Source organism: Equus asinus, chromosome 1, assembly GCF_041296235.1.
Source record: "Equus asinus isolate D_3611 breed Donkey chromosome 1, EquAss-T2T_v2, whole genome shotgun sequence".
Lineage (NCBI taxonomy): Eukaryota > Metazoa > Chordata > Mammalia > Perissodactyla > Equidae > Equus > Equus asinus.
This window is the reverse complement of record NC_091790.1, coordinates 131,911,261-131,930,998: the sequence shown is the minus strand read 5'-3', so window position 1 is coordinate 131,930,998 and position 19,738 is coordinate 131,911,261. Positions and strand designations below refer to the sequence as shown.

The 19,738-nt window shown below is 37.9% G+C and overlaps 1 protein-coding gene across 19 annotated transcripts in view; it reads right to left on the bottom strand.

Annotated features, from left to right (window-relative positions):
- Nucleotides 1-19,738, bottom strand: part of ADAM22 (ADAM metallopeptidase domain 22) — a 238,194-nt gene that overhangs the window by 197,313 nt on the left and 21,143 nt on the right. The gene's annotated exons all lie outside the window — the stretch shown is intronic.

The following is a 19,738-nucleotide window of genomic DNA, read 5'->3' as shown; positions in this document are numbered from 1 at the left end:
TCTAAACTAAAAAAAATAATGTTACCAATAACATTAATATGAACATATTGATTAATAATGGGCATTAACTGAAAAGAAAGGATGAAGCAAAACCATTTATTCTGTTTGACTCCCCAAATGTTAACATTAGCCATATCTAAATAGTAGGACCATAAATTATTTGAATTTTTTGTCTATATGTTTCTATAGCATCCAAAATTTCTAAAATAAACATGTACAATTCCACCAGTAAAAACAAACACACACACACACATACACTATTTTAGGGATAAAAACCACGTGAGCAACTATTTTTGTAGCATGTGAGGCAAATGATGTTGCTGCTCCCTGAGAACCAGTACGTCCTAGGAAGGAACATCCTAGGATTCTGTGGGGCATAAAGGGTACCTCAATCATCCCTGGCATTTTCATACAGTAAGCCTATGGTTAGTGAAGGGAGAAAGCTTAATTAATAATAATAAAGAGTTTGGAAAGAAAGGGTCACTCTTCTGTTTTAAAGTATTTGAAAGAAGTGAGGGTGGGAGAAAGCCATACTTCAGTTGCTAACACATTCCAATCCTCATGAAACCCCAAGGAAGAAAAACTATCTGGATACCTCTCAGACTCATTAACCTCATTAACCATTCAACCTTAACTCCTCACTTTTCCCAGTTAACACCCAGGGTATCACCAAACTCTGGCTTCTTTTTCTTTTTATGATAGTTCTGGGTGCCACACCTTACTCTTCATTTCCATACCTAGCCCAAATCATATCCTCCCTGATCTTTCTAAAATTGACTCCTTACCAAAATCCCAAATGTAAGCCCCAGGTTTTCTACTATATAAAATACAAACTTCCTCTCCCTAGATATCAAGATCCTCCACAAGCACCTCCCCCACCCCATATATAATGGCACACAAGCCCCCAAGGACCCACCCACACCTCATTCATGCTCAGTTCTCTCTTCTACTCTTTAATTCGACAAGCTATTGCGTTCCAACATTTTCTGTGGCTTTCATTCATCACTTCTGCTGAGTGCTTTTCTGAATCAGGCCCTTGGGTAGCGATCTTCATCAAGGCCATTTCCCAGAAACGGCCCTAGCCGTCATTCAAGACTTAGATTAAGTTCCTCCTTGTATTACTCTGCTAGGGCTGCCACAACAAAGCACAACAGACTAGGTGGCTTAAACAACAGAAATTTACTTTCTCAGAGTTCTGGCGGCTGCAAGTCCAGGATGAAGGTGTTGGCAGATTTGGGTTCTCCAGCGGCCTCTCTCCTTGGCTTGCAGACAGCCACCTTCTCATGGTGTCCTCACAATGCCTTTTCCCTATACGTGTGCACCCCTAGCATCTCTCTCTCTTCTTATAAAGACATCAGTCAGAGTAGAGCCCACCCTTATGACTTCATTTAACCTTAATTACCTCTTTATAGGCCCTAGCTACAAATATAGTCACATTAGGGGTTAGGGCTTCAACATATGAATTTTGGAGGAGACAATTCAGTCCAAGCACTCCTCTTCCATGAAGTTTTCCCAACCTCTTCCAGTTTCCTTCTCTCCTCCTCCTCAATACCGTTCAGTTTGGTATCAGGGACTCGGTACTCACAAGTATCAGGTACTCAATAAATATTTCCTGATTAACTGACTCATTTGAGAGTTTGTTTTATCAATTACCTGGATGTATAAATGAACAACAATTGAACAGCTCTAAATTACCTGCTTATAGAAATGGAGTGCTTCCATCAGGGTTCTTCTTACTGCCATGTCAATGGATACTGTCTTTCGTTGCGCCTAAAAGCTCTTTGAGTTTCCTGAAGTGCTAACAACCATGTTTGGGGAATAGCCTGAGGAAAGCTCTGCTTACCAGAATTGATGTCTCAATTAAAATGAACCTCTCTCTTCTCCATTCTTTCTCAGCATTTATTGTGGTGAACAGTGCAGAGGCCATATGTTATTTACCATTGTATCACGATTATAGCTTGGATCAAGATAACACTACCATTCTTTTTTAGCAAGATATTTACTGTTTGCATTAATTCTGTCTAATTCTTGCATTTTCTGTTTTCCTGCAGCTTCAGTTTACATCTGGTATTTCATTTTATTGATCTCATCCATGTCCCAAGAAGAAACCCATTACTTAAATTCAAAAGAAAATCTATTGACAGTATGTTTAACTGCTGTTTAGTAAAAAATGTTTGCATTATTGATAGCAATAGGAACAGGAGTATATTAACATTGTTTTAACGTAAGGCAGGCTTCCTTAGACTGTACACAGATTAATTTATTCAACAAACATCCTCTAAGAGTCTACCAACTACACGGAACTATTTTGATTTGTCGGACAAGGTGGGGAAGAAGACTGACCATGTTTCTGCTCTAGTGGAGCTTATCTTCTAGTGGAAGGAGACAGAAAGTGACAATTAAATAAAATGACAGAAAATGAACGAAATAAAAAATAAATTTAGAAAATAAACACATGATTCTCAGATTTAATAAAACAAGGGTAAACAGAAGACCAGGATAGATGGTGTTCTAGGTGGTCCTGGAAGCCCCTCTGAGGAGGTAACATTTGGGTGACATCCTGAATGACTAGACAGGATCTGTGGTAGGCAGAATAATGGTCCCGAAAGATGCCCACGCTCTAGTCCCCAGAACCTATGAACATGTTATCTTACATGGCAAAAGGGACTCTGTAGATGTGATTAAGTTAAGGTCTTTGACATGGGGACATTACCCTGAATTATCCAGATGTGCCCAATCTAATCACAAAGGTACTTAAAAGACTGAAGTCTTATAAGGGTCAGAGTCAGAGAAGGAAATGTGATGATGGACATAGAGATTACAATGAAGTGAAGAAAAGACCACACACTAAGAAATGCTGGAAGTCTCTAGAAACTGGAAAAAGCAAGAAACAATTCTCCCCTACAGCCTCCAGAAGGACCAAAGCCCTGCCAACACCTTCATTTTAGCCTTGTAAGATCCATTTTGAGCTTGTGACTTCCAGAACTAAGAAAATTAATTTTTGTTGCTTTGTGACATTGTTTGCAGTAATGTGTTACAGCAGCAATGGGAAACTAACACAGCATCACTGGCAATGTCCCTGAACATTTTGAAAAGCAGCTCTAATAAAGAGTTGATTTTACCAGTGTTCAATGTCACTTTCCTCCACAGCTTGGTTAAAACCAAGGCACTCACAGCAGTAGGATGGCTTTCAGAAAGTTAATCTTAGACCTTGCCTTTTTAGTTCAAAGGAGAAAGAAATGTTTGAAGAGAGAGAATTAATATAATATCAAGATTTTCCTTTTTTGGGGGGAGAGGGGTGCCTAACCTATATTGCCAAAGAAAAATTCTAGTATTTATTAACTTTAACTTGAAGACTAAAATGTAGTATTGACTCTCAAAAATATTTGAAAAATATAATTGTGCAGAAATGCATGATTTCAAACTACTACATAAGAATGATTCACGATCTTAAAAACACTTCAGTATCATAGAATAATATTGAGAGAACCCCTGAAGCTCATATAATCAACCTTCTTATTTTACAAATAAGGAAACTGAGACCAGTGAAGGCAAATGTCATTTCCAAAGTCAGACTGCTTGGCAGCAGAGCATGCGTTTCACCTCCTGGCAGCCTTTTCCATCAGGCTTCATCCCTGCTTTTATTCTGGAGCTCGGGAGAGCATGCAGATTTTGCTGGGTTCTGATAAGTAATTATTATAATAGGAGCATTTTTAGAGTCATGAAAATGCTCTAAAGAGCACTTTTAGAGCATATGAAAAGAAAATGAAATGATGAACCACAATCTTTAGAATTGTTTTCATCAGAAAAGTCAATAATGTTACCACATCTGACACAGAGCACATGTTCTAAGGCCAATTTGATTACAACCTTAGAAATTGAGCACTACAGTTTAAAATACACATGAAAAGTCATCTTTTAAAAAAAACATAGGCATGGCAAAGTATGTGTGTGTTCTAAAAATTGAGACAAGCAGTGTAGATGACATTCATAGAAGCTGTGAAATAAAAAACTGAGGGAGAAAAATGCAAAAATATAAAATAACTATCCAGATGGCAAGAAAACTTAATAAATCAATATAATTACATAAGGAAAATTTTAATTGCAAATTTCAGAAATGAATCATAGAACTTTAAGACCAGAAGAACGTGACACAATCCCCAGATTAGGCCTGTTTATTATTCATGGCCAATAGCTGAAATTTAAATGTGAAGTTAATATAACTCCCATGCTCTTTATGCATTTTGATTCTTAGCAGCCTGTCTTTTTCTCCTCACAGCTCCTAAAGCCAATGAACCAGGGCCAACCCACAAATCCCAAAGAGTAATCCAAATGAACTTTTCAGGACTGCCTTATTCATAACTATTTTTTAAGGCAAAGTTGACACTAAAACTTTCATGGTAGAATCAGAACTTTGACACTAGAAAGACAAGATAGTTTAGGTTTTTAAATAAACCCATCTTTTTTTTTTTTTAAGATTTTATTTTTTTCCTTTTTCCTCTCCAAAGCCCCCCAGTACATAGTTGTGTATTTTAAGTTGTGGGTCCTTCTAGTTGTGGCATGTGGGATGCCACCTCAGCATGGCTTGATGAGCCATGTCATGTCCATGCCCAGGATTGGAACCAGTGAAACCCTGGGCTGCCAAAGCAGAGCGTGTGAACGTAACCACTCAGCCACAGGGCCGGTCCCCTAAATAAACCCATCTTGAACAATGAATCACGAATACCAATGGGTGGGAGTACTACCCATCAAATGGCATTGTGCAATGCAATAATTGTAAAAGTAATTAACATTATTAAAAAGAAGCTTTTACTTCATGTATCAGAGTCTTTAGCTATTCTGCATCCTAAAATACCTCTTTGCCTTTGGTTGCTTCAACTTAATTTAAAAAAAATACAAGTGTGGGGGCCGGCCCCATGGCCAAGTGGTTGGGTTCACAGGCTGTGCTGTGGCGGCCCAGGGTTTCGCCAGTTCCAATCCTGGGCACGGACATGGCACCACTCATTAAGCCAGGCTGAGGTGGCATCCCACATGCCACAACTAGAAGGACCCACAACTAAAAATACACAACTATGTACTGGGGGGCTTTGGGAGAAAAAGCAAAAATAAAATCTTAAAAAAATATATACAAGTGTAATTCCTGAAGTTTAATACCTTGAGTTCAATAAAAAACAAAATACCAATAATCACTTGTATATATTATCCCTCTTTTTCTACATCAGAAAGGGCCAATTGAAAAATCACCATAACCTCACTGTAATTACTCCATTGCCTTATGTGAACTTCTGATAAAAAAGCTCAAAGAGACTGATAGCACATATCTATTAACATTAAGATTCCTCACTCTAGAATTTGTTGTGGCCACATCGGCAAGATAATTTTCGCTTGGCAAGTTAGTTAAGACACGGAACTAATTTTATGAAGCAGAACTGTATTACAATGGCATTTGTTAACAGAAGATTTTTACTCAATAGTTCTACCTAATATAGAAATTAGTATGATATATATAAGAACACTAGTGTTTTATACTCATATTTCTATATCTATGACTCTACATTAAATACTTTTTCCTTTTCCATCTCATCAATTCAATCATGCCCATAGTTTTCATGAGCTGTACCATATACTGCATTTAATTTACACATTACCTTTAACCAAACTGTTCTTAAAATCCAACCTCTTGTATTTAGTATTAAAAGAATCAGTGTCTGGCAGCAAGACATTTTAAAATAAAATAAAACAAAACAAAGCACAAAAGCACAGTCTTTAAAGTCAGGCAGAGCTAGGTTTCAATTCTGGGTCTTCCATTTACTAATGCAACAAACTAGGGAAAATTTTTTAATGTCTATACTGAAAATCCTTGCCTCTGAAAGAGCAAAAGTAATAATGCACACTTTGTAGATGTATTATGATAACTAAATAATAAATTACAGTCCATTCAACCTCTGTGGAGTGCTGACCATACCTCAGGAAATACACCAGGCTCTGGGGATACAAAAGAGTTAGACACGGTCCCGGCATCTCAGAAACTCACAGTCAAAAAGGGGAGCTACTAACAAATTATTACAAAATATTTAAAAGTCCAATAATAGTTATATGTACAAGACATAACAGCAGCCCTCTGACTGTATGGTTACAGAGGGTTGAGAAGGTGCTCCTCAGACCAACAATGCAGGGAAAAGCACTCCAGGCAAGAAGACAACAAAAGCTCAAAAATGGGAAACAGCTCAGTACATTCAGGGAACTATAGGAAACACTGTATTCCTGAGGCAGAAAATGTGAGGCATCTATAGTGGGAGAACAGACTGGAACTACAGATGCCGAAGAACTTCTAAATTGGTTCTCAAGCCTAGCTGCACTTTAGACTTACTTGGTAAGCTTTTAAAAAAATACCAATACCTGGGCTCCAAACTCAGAGATTCTGATTCATTTAGTCTGGAGTGGCTCCCAGGCATCAAAATTTTTTAAAGAACTACTCATGATTCTAAGGTGTGGCCAAGGGTTAAGAACCACTATTCTAAACCAATGTAAGAAATGTACTCTTTATCCTAAAAACAACAGGAAGTGGATGCAAAGGCCTTTCAGATAATAGATGTTCAATAAACAACAGCTACCTTCCCTTACCTTCATGATTTGACAAAGTATGTCTAACTTTGAAAATTGATGATCCACTTACTGAATTCTCACATATTTCTCTCAAGTAAAAACTATGTTCTTTTGATAATTTACTGCCTGAATTTTGCTGTTGAGTTCAAGCAAAAATGCTAAAAGTTTTACAAGTTAAAAAAAAAAAAAAAGAAGGGTGAGAGTAAGAGCAAAAAAGTCGAGGAAAAAGGAATTCCATCCAGAGGCCTCCTCCGATGAATTAAATGAGGGCCAACAGGTTTCCAGAAACATCTCTACAAGCACCTTAGTGTACTGTCCCACACAGGGTAACTCTCAACACACTTCTTTTTCTAAATAAGGAAGGAAAAGGAGCAACAGATTGGAATTCCCATGGTATTTTTTAAAGAGCTACCCATGTGAGTCTAATGTGTAGCCGATTCCCATGGAATTCCCCTCTAGTTGAACTTGCTCTCTACCTCAAATGCCAGTTCTTGCTACTGACTTTATTTGATGTGAAAAAAATCTAACAATTGATGTAAACATGTTCAACTGACATGAACAAACCCTTGTTTTGCTAAGTATTACCCAAACACAGAGATGATGTTGCGTAAATCTCAGGAACCCCTAGATGAAGCCATATATACCACAAAACAATGACTTTCCTTAGATAAGATGAGCTCTTGAGAGGCATTCCCTTAATTTGCCTTGCTGAGCTGAGAGCCCTTCTCTCCAGTGGCCCCTGTTCCAACAAGCTGGAGGCAGGCAGACTGTGCCGACACTGGCACCAGCTCTGATTTTCTCATCTCCATTCAGGAAGTCAGGCAGCCTCATTACCTATTTATGCTCCAGCTATCTTCTGATAAATCAGTCTCTCCATCATCTTGGCCATTAACCGCCCATTACTAGGCCTTCCATTTAAGGCCTGAACAAGAAAACGCTTACTTGCATAATCTTGAAAGTCAAAGCAGACCTTTAAGCTCTTGAGTAGCCTGAGAAAAATACAATATGTAGTCATATTGAGCTGTAATTAAATCTGAGTGCAAGGAACCCCAACATTTGGATGCAACAAAATCAGCAGACAAAATCTCAGATGAATCAGCTCTGGGAAACTGATACTCTTCCTTGATACAGGAAAGGCTCGGGGAGAAGGAGATTTGAGCTCTGGGGCAGGTCCGGTGGCGCAGCGGTTAAGTTCGCACGTTCCGCTTCTCGGCGGCCCGGGTTTCGCTGGTTCGGATCCCGGGTGTGGACATGGCACTGCTTGGCAGCCATGCTGTGGTAGGCATCCCACGTATAAACTAGAGGAAGATGGGCACGGATGTTAGCTCAGAGCCAGGCTTCCTCAGCAAAAAGAGGAGGACTGGCAGTAGTTAGCTGAGGGCTAATCTTCCTCCAAAAAAAAAAAACAAGAAACAAAAAAAAAAAAGAGAGATTTGAGCTCTTCTTGGCCCCACTGTTGACTTGATATTTGGTTACTAAAATTTTCTGTGCTTCATGTTGTTTTTCCCCATATGTGAACTGAAAATAGTATTAATTATAGAATGCTGTGAGAAAACCACTTTAAAATTTCTGTTTATGGTGAAAAGAGTATATATAAGCTTGTTGCAAAGACTAATGCAACTACTGAAAGCTAAATATAAGACAGGTAAGAAGAGTCGAGGAGGGAAAAGGAATAAGCAGTTTAGCTATTACATTCTCAAATGAATAACTAGTCGGTTCAGCTCTAAATCAGATCATTTGAAAAGCAGGCCTGGAAATAAGGATTGTCTCTGCCAGCTGGGTCACAGTCTCTCCTGGAGGCAACATCCGAAATAGGCCAAGTCCAAAGAATAAAATTAAGAATGGTGAGTTCTTTACATCAAGACTCACTTCACCCAATTCTGTTATGTCAATGGATTTTTGTTTGCTTGCTTAATTTCATCTTCCTTATATAGCTATTAGAGGCCTCTGAGAGTTAAGGCTCACTTCCACTAAAGGGCCAGCTCCAAGTGTTTGAAGAAAGAACAATCATAAATATCACTGAATAAAATCCCATGATGAATAGCTGGTATGTAAGAATCCCATAGCATTTTCTTTGGGAAACAAATTTACCTAGGGTAAAAAGGCTTTTTCTCTCCCAGAACTAAAGACTAACACTGCGTAACTCTAGAGGACTTTCTGCTCACACGAACATACACAGAAACAGACTCACCTTTAAAAGGACCAGATTCCTTCTTTACTATCTCAACTGTCCAAAAGTTTTCCAAGAACAGAGTCAAAAAATAATCTAAGTAATACACTGCAGGAGCAAAGCTCCAGCTTAGAAGAAGGAAAAAAAGGCAGTAAGTCTCAAACATCAAGGATATTCAGAAGATGTTTCTTCATCTATCACTTGGCAGTCACTCACCAAAGGCTTTCTTTATTGGGGCACAAAATGAGAGAACTCCAGAGACATGACCCCTGCAAAAATATTTCATTTTTTTTTCTTTCCCAAGTAGCTAGAGTGAGGATTGGTAGGAAGAACACAGTAGTTATCTTTATTACCACAATTATGAAGGGAAAGAAGGAATGGAAATGTGTGCCTGTGTGTGTGTGGGAGAGACAGAGAGCAGATTACCAGCCATCTCTGAGGAAGTCATGTCTCAAAACCATGGAATCTTTCAATGCTCACACAGGTTAGAACATAGCAAGAATCTGCTACAGAGATTCAGTATGACATGAATCTGCCCCCAAAATTCTTAAATTGATGGGCTTCCATGGTGTCTCCATGCTGCTTTGAGGGGCAACTCATTGCCCTTAAATTATAGGAAAATTGAAAGAATCCACCCATGATGCATGTTTGAGAGAAAATACAAATACTCAACAAGAAAATTTTTATTACATGTGCAGCATTACGTGTATCTGGTCTACAGCCCTTCTGGGATACTGACTTCAGAAATATCTGAATCTGAAGAAATTAAATGTGTACAATTTTTCAAACATCACTAGAAAAAACCCAGGGGATAGCAAAATAATGAAATTATTCTTTTAGATAAGAGTGAGGAAAGAAATTCTAAAGTTACTTTTACTTACTCTTCTATTATGTATCAGTACTAGATACTATTAGTCCCTGTAATAAATAGATCAATCTTGTCACTTCATCCTTAGCACTGAACACCTTCCCTAGAAAAGTGAAATGTCTTTTAAAAATACACTGACCAGAAATAATCTCTGGAAGTAGGAAATTCTAAGAAATACTGGTATTAGGAGAGACAGAAAAACTCAACAAATCAAATCACATTATCCACTGCATATCCAATAATGCTTGTAAACGCATGTGTGTGCATGTGTATGTATACATTATGGCAGGAAAAGCTTGCAGCCAAGTGTAACCTGGAAAATTACTACTACTTGAAACAAGCAAACTCTGTAGTGCTGGTGAGTCCAACTCTGAAATGCCCAAATAGAAGGAACTGCTGCCCTAAAAGAGGCAGATAGGATACAGATCATTGCTGAGGGGTCTTCCGGACCTAGGACAAGCTAACAGTGTCTAGCGATGCAAAATCAGAATCAAACATAGACTATCTCTTAGCCCTGAAACGTAGCTTCACACAAGAAAACAAACACAACATAACTGTGGATATTTCTAATTATTCTTACGATCTTGTGTCTGAATATAAAACGGAAATAAAATCCTTAGCGTCGCCATTCTTTTCTTCACTGGCATGAACTCAGCTCTTGATAGAAACAATTTCACATCAAAGGCTGATGAACTTGACCCCCTCTGTGTCAGAAACAGAAAGGATAAACCAAGAGAATCACAAGGAACCATGGCCCCATTAGGGCAGAATGGTGGAACTTGGGAGCCATTAGGTAGATTAGAGCCATTCATTCCTCCCTCTGCTTAAACTCTCTGCCTAACCAAAACAGCATGAGCGCAGGGGCAATGCACTGTTTTTGATGTTCCATACATGACCCAGGTCTCTATGATGTTTCTGTGTTTTGATATAAAGCTGAATAAAGCAAACTCTTTAAGTGCCTCTACTGGGGCAAATCAGGGCATTTAACGAGGCCTCCATGCATGTGACACGCTGGGTTTAGGAAAGGATTACTAGACGACAGGCTGATTCTCTTTTACAAAGGAAAAAGGCTGGGTGCAGTCATTCTTTCTGTCCATTTTATGATAGTTTTTTATTTGTTGCTCTTAAGCAAATGAATACTTTGAAGTAACACGGAGTTCTCTTTTCAATTAAATTATTAAATGATACCCTAGGAGAATTTATTCACTTCTGAGAAGTGTGCAGGTAGTCGCTCTGAACTACCCCCACTGAGTTTCTGGGAAGCTGCCTCCTGGCAAGTCCTCCTGAACGAAATGTTCCCCAGATCAGCATCCTCAGCAAACTGCCACCGAGGTGTCCCCTTTCTCCTTCTCTGGCCTTCCCTGCATGCTCTATCACCTCCATTACCACCTCCACATCCTGAACCCCTACCACGGTCACAGGACTCCATGAAAACCATAGCAGACTCGGAGGATGACAGTCTCTGCCCACAGATTTTTATCGTCTGGAAAGACATGTTACTACAGGACAAGACGGTAATATAATCTAGTGCTAAACTACTTTGTCCAAAAACTACAGTTTTAAAGTTTTGAAAGCAGTTATTTATAAAAAGCTGTAGAAGATAAGTGTCTAAGACTCCAAATTCTAGAGCCAAGCTTCCTGTGTTCAAATTTGAACTCCACCCCTTTCTAAACTGAACGATATCAGGCAAGTTATTTCAGCTCTGTGCCTAAGTTTCTCCATTTATTAAACTGGAACAACAGTATCAACCTCTGAGGATGCTTGGAAGATTGAATACATGCAAAGTGCACACAACAGTCTAGGCCCATCATTGCTATTCATTTTCGTACCACATGAGCAGCAAACATACAAGCATGTGTGAATAGAATTTAGTTCTGTATCCAAGAGTCAGAACTGTTCTTGCTTCCTCCATGTCACATTCCTATGACAATGCCTCTATCCCTCTCTCTTTGAGGTCCATGCCTTACCATTACACCACCCTCCACTTTCAACTCGGTACCAAGTGCCGCCATATTCCCAAAGCTTACCACCTTGCTTGGTACAAAGTATGTGCTCACTTAGGAACTTAAGACAAATCTGACAAGTGTTATCTGACAATAATATATACATAAGTTATTTTGGAAATTGTAATTAGCCAAAAATGAGAAGTAGCTCTCAAGAATATAACTATGATAAAGGTTGCTTTCATATAGTTAAACTAATTATTTTCTTGGTTTCTCTGTCAGTTCTCTAGTAGTTTATAAACACTATCATTGTTACATAGAGTATAACCCTTATCAGCATATGTATCCCCCTGATCCTCCTCAGGAACTTCTGTACTGTGTTCTTGTGGCCCTTTTATTCAATCAACATTTGTTAGTGAGTTTGGTAGTCACTTGGCTGCAGGACTTGAAATATGCATTATCTGTAGGTCAGAGGGAGAAGGATGAAACTTTGAGCTTTAGGGAACCTCAATGAATTATGTGATTCATTTCCCACCTGTAAGGAAACAAACATCTACCCAAACCTATTTTGAAAAAATGATTTTTGAGCCTATTTTATAAGTTTTTGAGATGGTTCCTCAACCCTTGTTTGTAGTCTATTCCAATGCTGAATCATCTAACTTATTTTCCCTCTTAAGTAGCTAACAAAATTCTCTTAATGCAATTTAGGCCTATTTCCTCCATTTGTGAAACAGGATATGTTCAAAGATGGCTTGGAAGTGTGCCTCTCTTCTCTTAGGCACAGTAGAAGCTCTCTACGGCACGCTAGCACTAAAAATATCTACCAAACACACAGGATAAAACATCCTGCAAAAAGAGTAATCCATAGTCATGCACGTACTAAACACAAAAGAGAAGCACATTTAAGTGCACAGAAGTAATACTGTCTTGTGAAGAAGAATCCAAACACACTATATTGCGGGGAGAAGGCAGGGGATGGATTCCATTCAGCCACCATAGTGAAAATGCGTATGATCTTCTTTGGTGAGATAATGTAATGCTTTGAGAACACAGGATGAAACTGGAAATACTGCCAGAGATATGGATAATTCCAAATGTTTTCCCCAGTACAGTTTTCAATGAGACCTTCTATCATTGATCTTCATAGCAGTAGCCTCATTACTCACACCTGACAGACACATTCTAGCCTTAGAGTCATTGTACTGGGCTTCTCTCCTCTTGGAATACTCTTTCTCATATATCTGCCTGGCTCAGCACCCACCCCTTCCTTCAAGTCTTTTCCCAGTGTTACCTTCTCTGTGAGGTCTAGTGGACCGTTCTATTAAAAATTACAACCTATGCCCCCCATACTCCCCTGCAGTCCCAACTCCATTACCATGCTATACGTTTTCTTTTCTTTTCCACAGTACTTACAACCTTCTAATATACCACAGAATTTATCATTTATTATGTTTTTATCTATCTACTAGATAGATAAAAGAATTTTTTTTAATTCATAGATGTATCCCGAGGGCCAAGAGCAGTGCCTGTTACAGAGCAGGCACTCCATAAATATTTGTGGAGTGAATTAAAAAGATGTCAGTTAGAAATCAAATCACGGGAAATAATTCCATCACACACGCACTCAAACACACACACACTGTGTTGCCCAAAACATTTACTGAACCTTAATATGAAAAATAAAAGAACCAAGGGAAAAGTTTCAATGGCAAAACCGGAAAGTTTAAGCTTCATAAGAAAAGGAACAAGAATCAAAGTCTATTAAATATTTGCAACTTCTCAGTTCCCTCATTATTCAAAGATGGGATGATGAAAAGAGAAATGGAGAATCTCTAGTTATAGTCAAAAGATGCTGCAGAGAACAGGAGCTATAAAAAGGCATGATTAATACCTCAAATATAACTAAAATACCCCACTGCACAAGGGCCAGAAGGTACAGAGACAAGCGTAACTGCTTCTCTCATCAAGCGGAATGTGAGGACTAAAACTGACCCAACGTCCCACCCAATGGAGATGGGATGTTCCACAAAGACTCCACACATACACACAAACACACCCCACTACCACCACCAGCAACAATAATATCTGTACTTGGAGTTCTTCTCTTCTTGAACATTTTCTGCAGTGAGCATATGATGCCAAAATAAAAGCATACGGACCTCTTCTACCCTAATGATTTCTTGAGAAAGAAAAATAACACAGACAATTAACTTTGGAATAACAGATTTTGGAAAGACTGTTGAAAAGTGTTGGAAATTCAGGAACACATGGTTGATTGATTAAGTGTTACAATATTTATTAAATATGGGAATCCACTGCAAGAAAATGGAAGTTATTCCATTGAGCTGAAGGCTATCTCCAATGCTGGGCTGAGTTGTCTCAACAAGAAGCTGAGCAAAGGAGCTTATGATCACAACTAGTTTACAAGGGGACCAAAAGCACTAGAATGATAAAAAGTGAAAGCCAAAAGAGAAGGGGGAAAACAGAGAATTGAGAATGACTAAACATTTCATTAAAAGCTATCTTAAAAGTCACTGAATTGCCAAAGTAATTCTGAGGAAAAAGAACAAAGCTGGAGGTATCACACTCCCTAACTTCAAAATATACTACGAAGCTATAGTAACCAAAACAGGATAGTACTGACAGAAAAACAGACACACAGATCAATGGAACAGAATTGAAAGCCCAGAAATAAAACCACACATCTATGAACAGCTAATCTTCAACAAAGGAGCCAAGAACATACATGGAGAAAGGAAAGTCTCTTCAATAAATGGTGTTGCGAAAACTGGACAGTCACATGCAAAAGAATGAAAGTAGACCATTATCTTACTCCATACACAAAGATTAACTCAAAATGGGTTAAAGGATTGAATGTAAGACCTCAAACCATAAAACTCCTAGAAGAAAATATAGGCAGTACATTCCTTGACATCAGTCTCGGTAGTATCTTTTCAAATAACCATGTCTACTCAGGCAAGGGAAACAAAAGAAAAAATAAACAAATGGGACTACATCAGACTAAAAAGTTTCTGCAAGGCAAAGGAAACCATCAACAAAATGAAAAGATAACCCACCAACTGGGAGAAACTATTTGCAAATCATATATCTGACAAGGAGTTAATTTCCAAAATATATACAGAACTCACACAACTCAGCAACAAAAAAATGAACAACCCAATCAAAAAATGGGCAGAGGATATGAACATTTTTCCAAAGAAGATATAGAGATGGCCAATGGGCACACGAAAAGATGTTGAACATCACCAATTATTAGGAACATGCAAATCAAAACTACAATGAGATATCACCTCACTCCCATCAGAATGGCTATAATTAACAAGACATAAACTAATAAGTGTTGGAGAGGATGTGGAGAAAAGAGAACCCTCATACACTCCTGGTGGGAATGCAAACTGGTTTGGCCACTATGGAAAATAGTATGGATATTTCTCAAAAAACTAAAAATAGAAATACCAGATGATCCAGCTATTTCACTACTGGGTATTTATCCAAAGGACATGAAATCAATAATTCAAAAAGATATGTGCACCCTTATGTTCATCACAGCATTAGTCACAATAGCCAAAATGTGGAGGCAACCCAAGTGCCCATCAATGATGAATGGATAAAGAAGATGTGGGGTGTATACACACACACACACACACACACACACACAGAATGGAACACTACTCAGCCATAAAAACGACAAAATTGTGACATGCGCAATAACATGGATGGACTCTGAGGGTATTATGCTGAGCAAAATAAGTCAGACAGAGAAAGACAAATACCATATGATTTCACTCATATGTGGAAGATAACACACAGATAAGGAAAATAGATCAGTGGTTACCAGAGAAGGGGGTAAGGAGAGGGCAAAAGGGATAAAGGGACACATATTTACAGTGATGGATAAAAACTAGACTGTTGGTGATGAACATGATACAGTTGATACAGAAACTGAAACATAGTGACGTACCTGAAACTTACACAATGTTCTAAGCCAATATGACCCCAATAAAATAATTTTTGAAAAAACTTGAAACTGTATAAATGTCTTTTAGTAAGGATTAAATAAATCACGATATGTTTGTACAAAAGAATACTATCTACCTGTTAAAAATGGTGATATAGATGTATATTCATTACCATTAAAAGAGGTCCATCATATTTAACAAGGTAAGAACAGGAAGTTAGAAGCGTTTCATATCTCCAAAGTCTTGGAAAATAACAATATATTAATGGAAATTAGCCATGGGTGGTGTGTTTCACTTTCTAAACGATTTTTATATTATCTATATTTTTTTTGCAATGTTTAAGTATTACTTTAATAATCCAAGAAAAATAATAAACTATTTCTTTTAAAAAAACCACCGTATTGTATACTTTAAAAGGGTGAATTTTATGGTACATGAATTATTATCTCAATAAAGCTGTTAGAAAAACTATATTAAAAATCAAGAGTGTTGTCATAAATATATTTCAATTGAGGGGCTGGCCCAGTGGCGCAGCGGTTAAGTGCGCATGTTCTGCTTCGACAGCCCAGGGTTCAAGGGTGCAGATCCCGGGTGTGGACATGGCACCACTTGGCAAGCCAGGCTGTGGTAGGCGTCCCACATACAAAGTAAAGGAAGATGGGCACAGATGTTAGCTCAGGGCCAATCTTCCTCAGCAAAAAGAGGAGGATTGGCAGCAGTTAGCTCAGGGCTAATCTTCCACAAAAAAAAAATATATATATATATATATATATATATATATATATTTCTATTGCAAAGCAATCTTAGTTTTCACAGAGGAAGAATGGACTTTGTTATAACTTTTACCTTCTATAAAATTTTGAGACCCCTTTCTTCCTCAACTATGTGTTCCCTTAGAGTTTTGCATTTTTAAGTTATTTATATAAAACATGTTTTTAAAAAAGAAAATAAAATGAGCTATTAAAATAGAGCATCTTATCCTCTAATCCAGTTAAAAATATGGATTCCAACACTCAGCCTGGCTTGGGAACTATGAGTCCAATCTTTTGTCTCAGTGCCAGTTAACCTCTTCTGGTCCTGCCCGCCTTCCCTTTCCTCACTTCCCAGCTGTGAAGAGCCCTGTGCAGGACATAGACTACCGAGGTCTCAGCTAATGCAAGGATGCTTCTCATCCCAAAGTAACAGAGCTGCATGGTTACTCCTTCAATTTAAAAAAAAACAAGTCCTATCTTACATTTGAACTAATATTATGTAGGGAAAAAAAAATAACAAGACTAACTTGGTTTCTTAAATTCCTGAAAAGAATGCAGTGAGACCAAACTGGAACTCAGAATTAGCATCGGGATCCAAATTGTTCTACCCTCCTGGAATACTGGATGCAAATCACAGCTCTTGTGAATACAGTGTAAGAAATCCAGTGATTTGTGTACACAAGAAACTGGAAACCAGTTTTATACCAAGAAATGATCATTATGGGAGCTAAAAAAAAAAAAAGAGTTCACATATTGAGTTCTCATTCTATGCCAAATACTCAGCCACAAGCTTCACATGTAAGATTGCCGTTAATTCTCACAACAGCATATGAGCTAGGTACTATTCTCTTTTTTTTAGGAAGATTAGCCCTGCACTAACATCTGCCACAAATCCTCCTCTTTTTGCTGAGGAAGATTGGCCCTGAGCTAACATCTGTGCCCATCCTCCTTTATTTTACATGTGGGATGCCTGCCACAGCATGGCTTGATAAGTGGTGCCTAGGTCCACATCCGTGACCCAAATCAGCAAACCCAGGGCCGCTCAAGCAGAGCACATGAACTTAACCACTATGCCACCAGGCTGGCCCCAGAGCTGGGCACTATTCCTATTCCCACTTGATGAATGTAAAAACTCAGGAGTAGAGAAGTTAAACGCATGCCAAGTTTGCACAGTCTAATTCCAGGTCCTCTAACTCTCAGTCACTATCACATAATGATAATGCTTTTTTAAAGAAGAAAACTATCAGGGACTTGTTTTACTAAAAATTAAGACTTATTCTAAAACCACAGTAGATTCTTCAGTAGTAAAGTAATACACAAACACACAAAAAATCATGAAGAAACGGGTCAATATGGATAACATCAAAACTCTTTTTTCAATGTTACAACAAAAGTTATCATGAGAATAAACAGATAAGCCACAACACTTTTTAAAAGTATTTGCAACAGAGAAACCCAATAATAGAAAAGAATCCATAACATATTTTAAATGCCCATATACCAATAAGCAAAAGACAAATATCCTACAAGAAAAATGGGGAAAGTATAGGATTGGCCCATTCAGAGGAAGAAATATAAATCACCAAAGTGATCTACCTCATCAGTCATCCGGAAAAATGGTAGGTCAAATAACCAGACACCATTTCACACCGAAAAGATTGCTAGACATTTAAAAGTCTTACGATTTCAAATGATGATGAAGATGGGGATACTCAAATTCTCATGTTCTGCTGGTGGAGTGTAAATTGGTATACCACTGTGTGATCTGGCAATATGTAGAGAAGCTGAAAAGGTGAAAACTCTGAGAATCAACAATTTCACTTCTAAATATATGCCCAACAGAAATACATGCACATGTGTGTATCAATGGCACACACTGCTTATAACAGCAAAAAATTGTAAACAATCTATAAATGCCATTAATGGGAAAATAAATAAATAAATGGTGGTAGGTTTATAAAATAGAAAGCCAAATAGCAACAAAAAGGAATTAATTCAATTATTCTACCTGTATCAACATAAGAGATTGAAAATCAATGTTGAGAAGTGGCAAAAGGATATATACGATACCCAATATGAACATTTAAAAAAAACACACAAAACTAATACATATTGTTTATGGATAAATATTTATGTAATAAAAGTATAAAAACAAAGCCAGGAAAGATGCACATCAATTTCAAGATAATTCCCTTTGGGAAGGAAGGGAAAATGGCAAGGCAGGAGCGCATCAAATGTATATCTACACGCAAACATATATGTGTGTATATACATATGTAAACATCTATAATGTTTACCTCAAAAAAAACTACTAAATTTTTTTGACTCTGGGTGATGAGTACAAGAGTGTCTGTCACATTATTCTACTTTTGTATGTTTAAACTATTTCAAAAAATAAGCTTTTAAAAATTAAAAAAAGTAATAAAAGTTGTCCTAAAGAGATTTTCACAAGCACCTTCATATGGTCAATTTCATTGATGCCACATACCAGCTAAGGGTTGAGTAACACAATGGTAGAGCTGTCTCTAATAGTGTGGCCAGGAAAACTACAAGAAACAAAATTAATGGCTGGAAGCTACAAGGAGGCACACATCAACTCAGGCTTCTAAAACCCTTTTTAACCAGGGCTGCCCAAAGCAAGAGCTGCCTCACAGGTATTGAGCTCACCTGTCAGGAATCCTGAAGGGCAATTTCTAAAACTATGGGTCAGATCACGACCCAGGAGAGGACTCTAAAATCATTTTAGTGCACCACGGCCAGGATTCTTTAGACAATGACATACAACAGAGTAGAATGAAAGTATTTTACTACATGTATTAAGGATAAGTATTATTTCATGACACACTTGTTTTAATATTTGGTGTGTGTGTGTTTTCACAGGTTCACACAAAATCTTTTACACAAATATTCATAGTAGCATTATACATAATCCCCAAAAAGTAGAAACCACCCAAATCTCTGTCAAGATGAATGGATAAATAATGGAATATTATCCAGCAATAAAAAGGAATGAAGTAATAATGCATGCCACAACATGGATGAATCTTGAAAACATTATCCTAAGTGAAAGAAGCCAGTCACAAAAGATCATATAGTGTATGATTCCATTTATATGAAACGTCTAGAATAGGCCAATCTATAGAGGCAGGAAGTAGATTAGTGGTTGCCTAGGTCTCAGGGTGGGGGTAGGCTGCAAGAGAGAGTTTGGGGAATGTGTATGGGGTTTCTTTTTCTTTCCTTTTTTTTTTTTTTTTTAAGATTGGCACCTGAGCTAACATCTGCTGCCAACCTTTTTCTCCTTCTCCTTCTTCCTCCCCCTCCTCCTCCTCCTCCTCTTCTTCTTCTTCCCAAAGCTCCCCAGTATATAGTCGTATATTTTAGTTGCAGGTCCTTCCAGTTGTGCTATGTGGGACACCGTC